Source organism: Pongo abelii, chromosome 18 (genome assembly GCF_028885655.2).
Source record: "Pongo abelii isolate AG06213 chromosome 18, NHGRI_mPonAbe1-v2.0_pri, whole genome shotgun sequence".
NCBI lineage: Eukaryota > Metazoa > Chordata > Mammalia > Primates > Hominidae > Pongo > Pongo abelii.
The window spans coordinates 6,021,780-6,037,861 of NC_072003.2; the positions used below are offsets into that span (position 1 = coordinate 6,021,780).

At 53.6% G+C, this 16,082-nt stretch overlaps 1 pseudogene; it reads right to left on the minus strand.

The window, feature by feature from the left end:
* Positions 1-1,568: 1,568 nt before the first annotated feature.
* On the minus strand, positions 1,569-11,399 carry LOC129053936 (olfactory receptor 7E24-like; annotated as a pseudogene).
* Between the last annotated feature and the right edge of the window lie 4,683 nt (positions 11,400-16,082).

A 16,082-nucleotide genomic window follows, 5' to 3' on the forward strand; every position in this document is an offset into this window, starting at 1 on the left:
TGCTAACCACCTTTATACTTTCCACCTTCCTGAGATTCCTTTTGTGTGTAGGTGTGTGTGGGATGGAGTCTCTTTCTGTTGCCCAGGTTGGAGTACACAGGCACAGTCCGGGCTCACTGCAACCTCCGCCTCCCGAGTTCAAGCGCTTCTTGGGCCTCAGCCCTCCGAGTAGCTGAGACTACAGACACCCATCACCACGCCTGGCAAATTGTTTCTGTTTTCTATAGAGACGGGGTTTCACCATGTTGGCCAGGCTGGTCTCAAATTCCTGGACTGAAGTGATCCGTGCGACTCGGCCTCCCACAGCGCTGGGATTACAGGCTTGAGCCACCACATCTGGCCAAGGTTTCCTTTTTTCTTCCTACATAGAAGTGAGGACACGAAATATTTGTCATCCTCTGCCTGGCTTATTTCATTTAATATACAGACCTGCAATCTCACCCATTTTGTCCGCAGCGGAGAGGATTTTCTTCCTTTTTAGGCTGAATAATACTTCATTGGGTGTGTATGCCACAGTTTCTTAATTGAAACAAATTTCTAAGAGCAAATATTTTTAAAATAGCAGGAATGTGAAACTTCAGGGATACTGTGCCCATTTTATTCTTTTCTATTTCCCATCTTATGTATACGCAAGTGTATAACAAAGCAGCAATCAATGTGTGTATACATCTATAACTTCAACAAATGTGAAATGTAAATGCTAAGCGGTGGCTGGGCGCAGTCGCTCATGCCTGTAATCCCAGCACTTTGGGAGGCGGAAGCGGGTGGATCACCTGTGGTGGGGAGTTCAAGACCAGCCTGACCAAAATGGAGAAACACTGTCTCTACTAACAATACAAAAAAAAAAAAAAAAATTAGCCAGGCATGGTAGCGCATGCCTGTAATCCCAGCTACTTGGAAGGCTGAGGCAGGAGAATTGCTTGAATACGGGAGGCAGAGGTTGCAGTGAGCCAGACCGTGCCATTGAACTCCAGCCTGGGCAACAAGGGTGAAACTCTGACTCAAAAAAAAAAAAAAAAAAAAAAAAAACGAAAAGAAAGAAATAGAAAATGCGAAAATGCGAAATGGTAAGAAAAAACAGCATAATAAACATTTGTGTGGTGTTGATGGACAATGCATTTGAAGATAATATTTGAAGAAATTATAATTAATTTCTGTTCTTACTCATTGGAGCTTGATGCCTCTAAAAACTTCGTCATTGGAACCACCTCTGGTGCTTTAAAAGAAAAAAAAAAACAAAAATCCGCGTACTCACACAGGTGCAAGGAAATCCGAATCTTAGGTGTTGAGACCCAGGCCTCATCATGTGTTAGCTCCCCAGGTGATTTGACTCAAAGCCAAGATTGAGGAACGGCGACATTTATCTCTACACATAACCTGCCTAAATAGATTCTCTAGAAGCAGTTTATGAAGAAATTCCACATAAACTGTGGAAGAGGATATGAATTTGATGTACAGTATGTCCTCACTTAACATCTTTGAAAGTCTCTTGGAAACTTCACCTCGAAGCAAAATTATGTATAGTGAAACCACTTATTTTTCATCAACAGTATAACTACACAACTTTGAATAACCAGTGGTGTTGGAGGACCTCCTGTACATGGTTTCCATAAAGTCAGTTTTCAGGGAATTCCAAAATGAAGTGAGGACTTCGTGTATATAAAAAGATGGTGGTGATTCCACCTGGATGACCGGGTTATTGCTCAGAAACTAAAAGGGGCCGCCTAGGTATAGAGGATTCTGTCATGAGGTTTCTGCTAAACAAAGGATCCCAGAATACTCACCCATTCCAGTTAAAGGCATAACGAAGAAAGCAATATTCACAAAGGAAATGCGGAAAGGAATAAAAGCCATCAAGCCACAAAAATAATGTGACTAAGGGGCAGGATTTGCAGATGTAGAGATTGAATGTGGTTGCCCTTTCTCACCCACACAAGAAAAAGGATGGAACAGATCATGAGATTCGACTGTTCTGCTGCGCAGCCTCCGCAGGGCACTTTGTATGTCCCTGTTTCTCAGGCTGTAGATGAAAAGGTTCAGCATGGGGGTGAGCACAGCGTACATCACTGATGCCACCACACCATTCCTGGGGGGTGGTGACACAGCTGAAGTCAGGTACATGCCAATGCCTGTTCCGTCAAACCAGCAAACAACTGCTAGGTGAGAGCCGCAGGTGGAGAAGGCTTCCTACTTCCCATCTGACGATGAAATCCTTAGAATGGAGGGGACAATTTTATAGTAAGACAAAAGGATCCCTGAAACGACAAGAAAACCCAACATAGTACTACCGAAATCTATGAATATGCTATCGATGACGCTGTCAGAACAGGCAAGTTTGAGAAGTTGAGAGGGGTCACAGACAAAATGAGAGATTTCCACATTCTTGATGATGGTGAATTGTAACACAATCCAACTGGGCAGCTGGCAATCCAACAGGCTAAGGAAAAAGGACACCAAAACGAAGAAGACACAGAGGTGAGGATTCACGATGACTGGGTAGTGCAGAGGGCGACAGATGGCTACAAAGCAGTCATAGGCCATCACAGGCAGAAGCATGTCTTCTATACATGCAAAAAGGACCAAGAAAGACATCTGTGTCAGGCAGCCCGCATGAGAGATGACTCTGCTATGTGACTGCATGTCCACAATCATCTTGGGAACCGTGGCCGAGGTGAAACCCATGTCAGCCCAGCACAGGTTGGAGAGGAAGAAGTACATGGGGGTGTGGAGGGGGGAGTCAGAGCTGACAGCCAGGATGCTGAGCAGGTTCCTCAGCACCGTGACCAGATACGTGGACAGGGACAGGGAGAGCAAAGCGAGGACGGGCTGCAGTTCTGGATCCTCTGAGAGTCCCAGGAGGAGGAATTCTCAGACACCTGTGAGATTCCGTGGCTCTGTGTGTCTTGGACACCTTGAGAAGGAAAGAGGATTGGAAAAATAAAAGAGAAAAACCAGCCCTTAATGCTGGATGCAAGCAATTCACAAGGAACACTTTCACACTTGGGGACCATACACCGCCAGCAATGTTTCTCAGCTGTGACAATTCCAAAAATCTCAGAATTATTACGTGGTTTACTTTTTTGCTATACAAGTCTTTCTGTACATACCACTTTAGAGAAAATCCACTGAAGAATATTAGAAGACCAAAACGTCATATATAACAAATCCGTGATCTCAGTAAAATACGGCCTACTCTTTTCAGAAAAAATACAATGCAATGAAAATGTCCTTCTCTCTTTAAGAAAAAGATCTCATCTAATTGAAAGAAATTAAGAAGCCGTGAAATACACTCTATTTTATTCTGACACCGTGCTGCAAGTTCCTGTGATGTAGAATATGTAAAAGGACGACACAAGAGCTAGGACCCCATTATCTAAAACCGAAATCGAAGCTTATAGTTCTCAATCGGAGGACCTTTTCACGTGCCTGTTACTTTTCATAGTTATTATCATCCTTAGGTTTTCTGACATCATTTCTTCATAAAAGTACACGCACACTCAAATATGGGAGCTGTGTTTCCAAATGAATTGAATATATAACTCTTGGCTCAGCACCATGCCTCACACCTGTAATCCCAGCACTTTGGGCGGCCGAGGCTGATGGATCACCTGAGGTCAGGACTTCCAGAACAGCCTGGCCCACGTGGTGAAACCCCGTCTCCAGTGAAAATAAAAAAAAATTAGCCGGGTGTGGTGGCGCGTAAACCTAGCTACTCGGGAGGCTGAAGCAGGAGAATCCCTTCGAACCTGGAAGGCAGAGATTGGACACCCCGTGATAGGATTTTTGATATCCTAGGGAGATATTGCTCCTGACAGCAGAGTGGGCGTACACCCTGTGATATTATCTGTAATATCCTAGAAAGATATTGCTCCTAACATCAGGGTGGCTGTACACCGTGTGATATTAATTGTAATGTCCTACAGAGATATGACTCCTAAGAATACAGTGGGTGTACAACCTGTGATATTATTCATAATATATTACAGAGATACGACTCCTGGTATCACAGTGAGTGTACACCATGTTTCTACACCCTGTGATCTTATTTGTAACAACTTAGAGGAATATTACAGCTAATATCAAAGTGGGGGTACACCCTGCGATGTTATTTGTTATCTACTAGGTAGATGTTACTCCTAATATCACAGTGAGTGTACATTATGTGTGGAGAGACTGTGAAATTATTCATAATACCCTAGGAAGATATTACTCCTAATATCACAGTGGGTGTACACCCTGTGATATTACTTGTAATCACCTAGGGAGATACGATTCCTAATATTACAGTGGGTGTACACTCTGCGATGTTATTTGTAATGTCCTAGGAAGAGATTACTCCTAATATCAAAGTGGATGTACACCATGTGTGTACACTCTGTGATCTAATTCGTAATATCACAGAGAGATATTTCTCCTATGATCACAGTGGGTGTACATTCTGATATGATTCGTAGTATCCTAGAGAGATATTGCTCCCAGTATCACAGTGGGTGTACACCCTGTGATATTATTCATAATATCCTAGAGAGATATTACCTCTAATATCAGAGTTTCTGTACACCCTGCGGTATTATTCATAATATCCTAGGGAGTTATTATCCCTAACATCACAGAGCATGTACACCATGGGTGGACACCCGGTGATGTTATTGGTAATATCCTAGGGGGATATTACCCTTAATGTCACAGTGGGTGTTCACCATGTGTGTATGCACTGAGATGTTACTCGTAATATCGTAGGGAGAAATTACACCTAAGGTTACAGTGGGTGTACACCATGTGTTTCTGTTGTGTGATGCTACTGGTAATATCTCAGAAAGTTATTAGTCCTAGTGCCACGGTGGGTGTATACCATGTGTGTCCACTCTGTGATGTTATTCGTATTATCCTAGGGAGGTAGTTCTCATAACATCGCCGTGGGTGTACATCAGGTATGTACTCCCTGTGGTCTTATTGACTATGTCCTGCGTTGATAGTACTCCTAATATCACCGTGCGTGCGCACCATGTGTGTACATTCTCTGATGGTGTTCGTAGTATCCTAGGGAGATATCACTCCCGATGTCATAGTGGGTGTACAGCCTTGTGATATTCTTGGTAGTATCCTTGGGATGTATTATTACTCGTGTTATCACAGTGGGTGTACACCCTGTGATAGTATTTGTAATATCCTAGGGAAATATCATTGTATACCCTGTGATATTGTTTGGGACATTTGAGGGAGCTATTTCTCTTAAAGTCAGAGTGGGTGTACACCCTGTAATATTCTTCCTAATATCACAGCGGGTGTACACCGTGAGTGATATTTTTTTCTAATATCCAGCGGGGGAGAGGATGATATTGCTTCCAGTATCACAGAAGGTGTACACCCCCCTGTGATATTGTTCCTAATATCCAGGGAAGGAGAGGATGACATTATTCGCAATATCACTGGGGGTGTACCACCTCCCGCCGGGATATTGTTCTTAATATCCGGAGGTGGGGAGAATGATGTTACTCCCAATATCACAGGGGTGTACACCACCCCTGTTTGTAAACACCCCCTGTTGTATTGTTCCAAATGGCCTGTGAAAGAGTAAATATGACTCCCATTATCGCGGGGGGTGTTGAGCCCTGATGATACTGTTTTCTAACATCCAGGGAAGGAGAGTATGCTATTACTCCCAAGATCGCAGGGGTTGTACACCCTTTTGTGTTTTTGTGCCCAATATCCAGGAAAATAGAGGATGATATTACTCCCAATATCGAAGTAATTGTACAGCTCCCCTGTGATATGCTTCCTCATATCCAGACAGGAAAAGAATGAGATTACTGCCAACAGCGTAGGGAACGTATACCCGCGCTGTGATATCTTTCTTTCCCAGTATCCAGGTGGGGAGACGATCATATTCCTTCCAATGTCGCAGGGTGTGTACACCCCCTCTGTGATCTCGTTGCTAACATCCAGGTTTGGGGAGGATGACATTACTCCCAATATCGCAGGGGGTGTACACACCCCTGTGAAAATCTTCCTCTATTCAGAGGGAGAGAGGATGATATTACTCCCAGTACCGCAGGGGGTTTACACAGCCCTGTGATACTCTTCCTAATATCCACAGGGAGAGAGGATGATAGTACTCCCAATATCGCAGGGGGTGTACACAACCCTGTGATATTGTTCCTAAGATCCAGAGCGAAAGAGGATGATACGACTCTCAATATCGCAGTTGGCGTACACCCCTCCTGTCCTATTGTTCTGAATACCCTGGGAGGGAGAGGATGAAGTTACGTTGAATATGGCAGGGAATGCACACCCTCCCCCTCTGATACCCTTCCTGATGTCCAGGGGAAGAGAGGAAAATTTTACCCCCAATATCGCAGAGGCAGTACACCCCACCTGTGATGTTGTTCCCAATATGCAAGGGGGGAGAGGATGATACTATTCTCAATATCGCAGGGCTGTTCACATCCCCAGTGACATTTTTCCTAATATCTAGGGGAGAGACAATTGTATGACAGCAAAGGTCGCAGGGTCTCTACGTCCCTTCCTGATATTGTTCCTAATATCCAGGGGGGAAGAGGATGGTATGAAATATGAAAGGGGGTGTACACCCCCCACCCCTACGATATTGTTCTTAATCATCGTGAGGGGAGACGATGATATCACTCCAAGTATCGCAGGGGTTGTTCGCCACCCCCTGTGATATCCTTTCTGATATCCACGGGGGGAGAAAATCATATTACTTCCAATATTGCAGGTGGCGTATACCCCACCTGAAATACGGCACCGAATATCCAAAGAGGGAGAGGATGGTATTAATACCAATATCGAAGTGTCTGTACACGCCCCTTGTGATATGGTTTTTAATATCCAGTGGGCGGGAGGATGATATTAGTGCCAACATGCCAGAGGGTGTACACTACCCCTGTGATATTGTCCCTAACTTCCAGAGGGGAGAGGATGATATCACTCCCAATATCTCAGAAGCTGTACATCCCCTGTGATATTGTTCATCATATCCAGGGAGGCGAAGGATGACATTCCATTGAATTTCACGACAGTACTACACGCACAGTGTGATATTGTTCCTAATATCCGAGAAGGGAGAGGATGATATTATTCCCAATCAAGTAGTGGGTGTACGTTACGCCTGTGTTATTGTCTCTAATATCCGGGGCCGCGGGAGTGGGGGAGAGGATAATATTCCCTCAAATTTAGCAGGTGGTTTGACGCCCCTTGTGGTGTTGTTTTAAATATCTCGCGGGGAAGACAATAGTATTATTTTTGATAGTCCGATTCATCTGCTCCACCTTTCTGGGGCTCTGAGGCCGGGAGGCGCCATGCAGTTTCCGTGGGATCCCCAATACCTTTGCCGTCTTCTGTACCAAGGGAGCCTAAAACGCAGGCCCGTTTATCTGAGCCGATCCGTAAGGGCAGTCGAAATCTAGGTATCAGATCTCGAAGAAGCACACGGGTTACTTCACGAGCTTTCTCAGTTGGTGTTGGATAGGCCGCCACCCACCCAGAGTAGGTACGCACGCCCAAGAACTAGTAAATACTTGTTACCTCCACACTTTGGCATCTCTGTGAAGTCTACCTGGAGATCTTCAAAGGGGGCTGCTCCATAAGCTCGTATGCCGGGCGGAACGGCTGGACCTTGCCTCGCATCATGCTGTCGGCAGGTAACACACCGCTGCCTCACCGTTTTGGCAAGGGCTGCCAAAGGCGAGATGTAGAAATACCGGCCTAACAACTCTTCCAGTGACTCCTGACCTCGATGGGTGGTTTCTTGCACAGCCAGTACAACTGCAACTCCTAGCAGCTGTGGCACAGCTACGCTCCCATCTGGTAACCGAATCCATCCTTCCTCCATCACTTGTCCTTCCCTCTACCTGGAGAATGTCCTTTTCTTTTTTAGAAGAAGTAGGTCCAAGATCAGGTACTTGAGGGAGCACTGATGCCCAGAAGGGGGCAGATGCTGCTTTTCGAGCCTCTGAGTCAGCGCGGGAATTCCCCAAACCCACCGAGGTGGAAGCTCGCTGGTGTCCTCTGCAATGCCTAACTGCCACCTTGTGGGGTTTCCATACTGCTTCTAATCATTGCAAGGTTTCTTGTTGATATTTTCTGTCTTTTCCCTCAGAGTTCAATAGGCCCTTTTCTTTCTATCACGCTCCATGCACTCGAAGGGTTAAAAAGACACCGAGAATCAGTGTAAATGTTTACAGTCTCACCCTCACTGAGTCCTAAGGCCCGAATTAAAGCAATGAGTTCAGCTTTCTGGGCTGAAGTGGCCTGGGGCAACGATCTGGCTTCAACAAGAGTGTCCAGGGTTACCACTGCATACCCTGCACCTCTCTCTCCTTGGGGGTTGAAGAAGCTGCTCCCATCCACGTATAGTTCCCAGTCTACTGATGCCCAAGTCCGGTCCCGGAGGTCAGGTCTGCCAGAGTCGACTGAGTCCAAGACTTCCACACAATCAGGCTCGACAGGGCTCTCTGATACCGGGAGCAAGGTGGCGGGTGTAGGGTGTTACAAACTTCAATGGTTATACGAGGATTTTCACAGAGCCAAGTTTGGTACTTGGTGAGTCTGGCATTCGGTAGCCGACGATGTCCTTTAGCGTTCATGAAAGTCACCACAGCATGGGGGCCCTTTATGTTCAGGTTTTGCCCAAGAGTCAGCTTATTTGCTTCTTGTTCTAGCAGGGCAGTTGCTGCCAAGGCCCTCAAACAGGGGGCCATCCTTTAGTAGACCCGTCTAGTTGTTTAGAGAGGTAGGCCGCCGGCCTTGGCCGGAGCCCAACCGTTTGGGTTCAAAGTCCAGCTGCCATCTTTTCTCTCTCTGATGCATAGAATGGAAAAGGCTTTGTCAGATCGAGTAGCCCCAGGGCTAGGGCTGCCAGAAGTTTTTCCTTTAACTCATGAAAGACTTGCTGTTGTTGGGATCTGCATTCCAAAGGTTCCCGGTCCCCGCCCCCTTTGGGACCTCATACAAAGGCTTGGCTAATACTGCAAAGTTTGGGATCCACAGTCTACAAAACCCCACAGCTCCTAAGAATTGTCTCACCTGCTTTCTGCTCTTGGGCTCCACTAGATTGCAAATGACCTGCTTTCTTTCTGATCCCGGGCTGCGTTCCGAGCCCTGTCAGATAGTAAATCCCAAGTCACGTACCTGCTGTCGGCAGATCTGAGCTTTCTTCTTGGACATCTTATACCCACAGTCCTCCAGGTGCCGGTGTAGGGCATCTGTTCCCTTGGCACACCCGACTGCCGTGGGGTGTCCCAGCAGAAGGTCATCAACCTACTGGAGCAACACACAGCCTAGGTCTCTGGTGGGAAACTTCTGGAGGTCTCGAGCCAACGCCTCCCCGAAGGTGGTGGGGGAGTTCTTGAACCCTTGGGGAAGCCCGGTCCAAGTGTACTGAGTAGTGACACCTGACTCCGGATCTTCCCACTGAAAGGCAAACAGCCTCTGCCTCTCAGGGGCTAATCTGATAGGAAAGAAAGCATCTTTCAGGTCCAAGCAGGTGAAGCAGCTGTCCTCAGCTGGCAGCAACGCCAACAATGTGGACGGGTTAGGTACTGTTGGATGTCAAGTCAGTGTAGCTTGATGAAGCAAGCGCAAATCCTGTACCGGCCGGTAGTCCTTGGTCCGTGGCTTGGGAACAGGCAGGAGGGGAGTGTTCCATGGAGACTGACAAGGAACAAGAATTGCAACAGTTCTTAGGTGCTTGAGACGGACCTGGATACCTTGAAGAGCTTCTCTGGAGACCGGGTCCTGTTTTTGCCTAACCCGCTGGGCCCCAGTCTTAACTGGCCAATCCCGGAGGGTTGTCTTCTGCCCGTACTCTTGGCCACCGCTTAGCCAGAGCTGGCCTTCTCTCTTGGCCCGGCTCAGTTCAGAAAAGTCTCCATTCCTCCTCTCGGGGGACCATAAGGGTCACAATGACTCCCGTTCCGGGTAACTTTAGCAGCAAAGAGCCGTGCTCTGTCAGAGAGATCGTGGCTCTCAGCTTGCTGAGCAAGTCCCTTCCCCAAAAGGTCAAGGGACAGTCAGGCATGTACCATAACTGATGAATGACTTTATGTCCTCCTACAGTACAAGTCCGAGGCAAGCCTACAGCTTGCTTTGCTGAAACCCCCGTGGCTCCGATGACGTCAATAGTCTTTTTGGATAAGGGGGCGACCGGGGCGGTTACTAGCGAATGTTCAGCACCGCTATCTCCAAGAAAGTCAATGTCTCCACCCCCGACTGTCATTCTGACCAGTGGCTCTTTGGGGACACTTGAGCCCGGTCTCCCTCAGTCCAAGAACCCTCCTGCCGGGTTGAGCAGGGCCCCTTCCTCCTTGTCCGGGGCCTCCTGCTCTGAGTCATCTTGTTTTCTTTTGAGTTGAGGGCATTTGTTCTTCCACCGTCCTATTTCTTTACCATCAGCACACTGGTTACGCTGCAAACTCTGACAGCCAAGCTGAGTTCCTTTCCCAGGGCCCCCCTTCCCTTGCCTCTTTGTGGGGGCCCCTGTGATTGCTGCAGCTAGCAAACAGGTCGGTGTTTCGCCGGGCCTGACCTCCATTGTCTTCGCCGTTTTCCTGACGGCTTACTGCATCCCTGATTACAAACACCTGGCTAGCTATTTCTAGTAATTGTGATGTGTTCATCCCTGCAAGTCCAGCGTGTTTCTGCAGTTTTCTTCTCATGTCTTCTGCGCTTTGACGGACTAAAGCCATGTGAATCATGCGCTGATTTTCAGGGCTATCGGGATGAAAGGGAGTATACATAGCATAGGCCTCACACAGTCTCTGGTAGAATTGTGCCGGACTTTCTTCTTTTCCCTGAATGACCTCAGAGACCTTGTTAACGTTTGTGGCCTTCTGAGCTCCCCTCATTAATCCTTCCAAGAGAGCTTCCCCGTCTCGGTTTAGCCTTTGCATATTCTCTCTTTCATGTGGGTCCAACTGGGGGTCGGTTCCTGGCAACTGGGTCCTTCCATACTCTTTGGGGTTTTGATAATCAGCAGGTGCATGCTCCTCTAGCCACTTAGTTGCTGCTTGGAGGACTCTCCGCCTTTCTTCGCTGTTAAAGAGGAACATGAGCAACTGGTGCCAATCAGCCCAGGTGTGGTTGTGGGTCTGGATAACAGTTTGGAGCAAATCAATTAGGGCTGGCGGCTTTTCGCTATAGGGCGGTGTATTGTTTTTCCAGTTGAGAAGGTCGACGGAGGTGAAGGGCTGGTATCCAAAAACACGCCTCCCCGCCACGTGACCATCCTCATCTATCCCAGTATACCGCTGCTCTCTCAGGGGCATTTGTACCCCCGTTTTGGGTCGTACACGAGCTGCCGAGGAAGGGGTGGAAGGGCGCAATGTGACTTACCGCAATTAATCATCTCAATTATTAATTGACACTAATAATTATCAATATTAATGATTGATAATATAATTTTTAAATCAATACCGATAACAAGGATAATGAATATTCAATAGTTATACTAACGATAACAATAAATGATTAATATTAATGATTAATGACGCCTGATATTAATAGCTGATATTGATCTTATTCGTTAGAAAACAGTAATACTAGCTCCTAATAATTAATATTAATATTAATAATCTGAAAATTATTAGCCATTATTTTTTAATATTAATATCAATATCGGTTATTCATATTTATGTTAAGAATCAATGAGGAATAATTCCTACTACTATTAAGCCTAATACCTCAGTGGGTGTACACCCACCGCTGATATTGCTCCTAATGTCCAGGGAGGGAGAAAGCATGATGTTACGTTCAATATCGCACTAGGTGTACACCCAGACGGTGATATTGACCCGAATATAATCTCCAGGGGGTGGAGTATGACGTTACTCCCAATATAGCACTGGCTGTGCATCCACCTGGTGATTTTGCTCCTAATATTCACGGAAGAAGGGAATGCCATTACTCCCAGAATCGCAGGAAGTGTACACGCCCGTGTGAGATGGTCCGTAACAATACTCCAAGGCGGAGGAGGTGATATGACTACACATATGGCAGAAAGTGGACAACCCGCAGGGACATTGTTCCCATGATCCTGGAGGGAAGAGGATGATATTACTTTAAATGTCACAGAAGGTGGACACGCCCCCACTGATATTGTTTCCAAAGGCAACGTGGGGGAGGAGGATATGACACGCGATATCTCAGGGAGTAGAAACACCCGTGTGATACCGTTCTTAACATTCAAGGAGGAAGAGGATGATATTACTCCCAATAGAGACGGATGCACACCCTCTGTACATCGTGGGAGTGCACACGTCTGTGAAACAGCTCATAATCTCTCGAGGGGGAGATGATATTACTGACAATATGGTAAACAGGCTGTGAGGCCACCGCGGATCCTAAGAGCCCAGGGGGGCAAGAGGGGCTGGCTCTCAGCCCCCGCCTCGCGGGGGGTGCCTCACCCCCCTGCGAGGGGGGTCCTAAGAGCCCAGGGGGGCAAGAGGGGCTGGCTCTCAGCCCCCGCCTCGCGGGGGCTGCCTCACCCCCCTGCGAGGGGGGTCCTAAGAGCCCAGGGGGGCAAGAGGGGCTGGCTCTCAGCCCCCGCCTCGCGGGGGCTGCCTCACCCCCCTGCGAGGGGGGTCCTAAGAGCCCAGGGGGGCAAGAGGGGCTGGCTCTCAGCCCCCGCCTCGCGGGGGCTGCCTCACCCCCCTGCGAGGGGGGTCCTAAGAGCCCAGGGGGGCAAGAGGGGCTGGCTCTCAGCCCCCGCCTCGCGGGGGCTGCCTCACCCCCCTGCGAGGGGGGTCCTAAGAGCCCAGGGGGGCAAGAGGGGCTGGCTCTCAGCCCCCGCCTCGCGGGGGCTGCCTCACCCCCCTGCGAGGGGGGTCCTAAGAGCCCAGGGGGGCAAGAGGGGCTGGCTCTCAGCCCCCGCCTCGCGGGGGCTGCCTCACCCCCCTGCGAGGGGGGTCCTAAGAGCCCAGGGGGGCAAGAGGGGCTGGCTCTCAGCCCCCGCCTCGCGGGGGCTGCCTCACCCCCCTGCGAGGGGGGTCCTAAGAGCCCAGGGGGGCAAGAGGGGCTGGCTCTCAGCCCCCGCCTCGCGGGGGCTGCCTCACCCCCCTGCGAGGGGGGTCCTAAGAGCCCAGGGGGGCAAGAGGGGCTGGCTCTCAGCCCCCGCCTCGCGGGGGCTGCCTCACCCCCCTGCGAGGGGGGTCCTAAGAGCCCAGGGGGGCAAGAGGGGCTGGCTCTCAGCCCCCGCCTCGCGGGGGCTGCCTCACCCCCCTGCGAGGGGGGTCCTAAGAGCCCAGGGGGGCAAGAGGGGCTGGCTCTCAGCCCCCGCCTCGCGGGGGCTGCCTCACCCCCCTGCGAGGGGGGTCCTAAGAGCCCAGGGGGGCAAGAGGGGCTGGCTCTCAGCCCCCGCCTCGCGGGGGCTGCCTCACCCCCCTGCGAGGGGGGTCCTAAGAGCCCAGGGGGGCAAGAGGGGCTGGCTCTCAGCCCCCGCCTCGCGGGGGCTGCCTCACCCCCCTGCGAGGGGGGTCCTAAGAGCCCAGGGGGGCAAGAGGGGCTGGCTCTCAGCCCCCGCCTCGCGGGGGCTGCCTCACCCCCCTGCGAGGGGGGTCCTAAGAGCCCAGGGGGGCAAGAGGGGCTGGCTCTCAGCCCCCGCCTCGCGGGGGCTGCCTCACCCCCCTGCGAGGGGGGTCCTAAGAGCCCAGGGGGGCAAGAGGGGCTGGCTCTCAGCCCCCGCCTCGCGGGGGCTGCCTCACCCCCCTGCGAGGGGGGTCCTAAGAGCCCAGGGGGGCAAGAGGGGCTGGCTCTCAGCCCCCGCCTCGCGGGGGCTGCCTCACCCCCCTGCGAGGGGGGTCCTAAGAGCCCAGGGGGGCAAGAGGGGCTGGCTCTCAGCCCCCGCCTCGCGGGGGCTGCCTCACCCCCCTGCGAGGGGGGTCCTAAGAGCCCAGGGGGGCAAGAGGGGCTGGCTCTCAGCCCCCGCCTCGCGGGGGCTGCCTCACCCCCCTGCGAGGGGGGTCCTAAGAGCCCAGGGGGGCAAGAGGGGCTGGCTCTCAGCCCCCGCCTCGCGGGGGCTGCCTCACCCCCCTGCGAGGGGGGTCCTAAGAGCCCAGGGGGGCAAGAGGGGCTGGCTCTCAGCCCCCGCCTCGCGGGGGCTGCCTCACCCCCCTGCGAGGGGGGTCCTAAGAGCCCAGGGGGGCAAGAGGGGCTGGCTCTCAGCCCCCGCCTCGCGGGGGCTGCCTCACCCCCCTGCGAGGGGGGTCCTAAGAGCCCAGGGGGGCAAGAGGGGCTGGCTCTCAGCCCCCGCCTCGCGGGGGCTGCCTCACCCCCCTGCGAGGGGGGTCCTAAGAGCCCAGGGGGGCAAGAGGGGCTGGCTCTCAGCCCCCGCCTCGCGGGGGCTGCCTCACCCCCCTGCGAGGGGGGTCCTAAGAGCCCAGGGGGGCAAGAGGGGCTGGCTCTCAGCCCCCGCCTCGCGGGGGCTGCCTCACCCCCCTGCGAGGGGGGTCCTAAGAGCCCAGGGGGGCAAGAGGGGCTGGCTCTCAGCCCCCGCCTCGCGGGGGCTGCCTCACCCCCCTGCGAGGGGGGTCCTAAGAGCCCAGGGGGGCAAGAGGGGCTGGCTCTCAGCCCCCGCCTCGCGGGGGCTGCCTCACCCCCCTGCGAGGGGGGTCCTAAGAGCCCAGGGGGGCAAGAGGGGCTGGCTCTCAGCCCCCGCCTCGCGGGGGCTGCCTCACCCCCCTGCGAGGGGGGTCCTAAGAGCCCAGGGGGGCAAGAGGGGCTGGCTCTCAGCCCCCGCCTCGCGGGGGCTGCCTCACCCCCCTGCGAGGGGGGTCCTAAGAGCCCAGGGGGGCAAGAGGGGCTGGCTCTCAGCCCCCGCCTCGCGGGGGCTGCCTCACCCCCCTGCGAGGGGGGTCCTAAGAGCCCAGGGGGGCAAGAGGGGCTGGCTCTCAGCCCCCGCCTCGCGGGGGCTGCCTCACCCCCCTGCGAGGGGGGTCCTAAGAGCCCAGGGGGGCAAGAGGGGCTGGCTCTCAGCCCCCGCCTCGCGGGGGCTGCCTCACCCCCCTGCGAGGGGGGTCCTAAGAGCCCAGGGGGGCAAGAGGGGCTGGCTCTCAGCCCCCGCCTCGCGGGGGCTGCCTCACCCCCCTGCGAGGGGGGTCCTAAGAGCCCAGGGGGGCAAGAGGGGCTGGCTCTCAGCCCCCGCCTCGCGGGGGCTGCCTCACCCCCCTGCGAGGGGGGTCCTAAGAGCCCAGGGGGGCAAGAGGGGCTGGCTCTCAGCCCCCGCCTCGCGGGGGCTGCCTCACCCCCCTGCGAGGGGGGTCCTAAGAGCCCAGGGGGGCAAGAGGGGCTGGCTCTCAGCCCCCGCCTCGCGGGGGCTGCCTCACCCCCCTGCGAGGGGGGTCCTAAGAGCCCAGGGGGGCAAGAGGGGCTGGCTCTCAGCCCCCGCCTCGCGGGGGCTGCCTCACCCCCCTGCGAGGGGGGTCCTAAGAGCCCAGGGGGGCAAGAGGGGCTGGCTCTCAGCCCCCGCCTCGCGGGGGCTGCCTCACCCCCCTGCGAGGGGGGTCCTAAGAGCCCAGGGGGGCAAGAGGGGCTGGCTCTCAGCCCCCGCCTCGCGGGGGCTGCCTCACCCCCCTGCGAGGGGGGTCCTAAGAGCCCAGGGGGGCAAGAGGGGCTGGCTCTCAGCCCCCGCCTCGCGGGGGCTGCCTCACCCCCCTGCGAGGGGGGTCCTAAGAGCCCAGGGGGGCAAGAGGGGCTGGCTCTCAGCCCCCGCCTCGCGGGGGCTGCCTCACCCCCCTGCGAGGGGGGTCCTAAGAGCCCAGGGGGGCAAGAGGGGCTGGCTCTCAGCCCCCGCCTCGCGGGGGCTGCCTCACCCCCCTGCGAGGGGGGTCCTAAGAGCCCAGGGGGGCAAGAGGGGCTGGCTCTCAGCCCCCGCCTCGCGGGGGCTGCCTCACCCCCCTGCGAGGGGGGTCCTAAGAGCCCAGGGGGGCAAGAGGGGCTGGCTCTCAGCCCCCGCCTCGCGGGGGCTGCCTCACCCCCCTGCGAGGGGGGTCCTAAGAGCCCAGGGGGGCAAGAGGGGCTGGCTCTCAGCCCCCGCCTCGCGGGGGCTGCCTCACCCCCCTGCGAGGGGG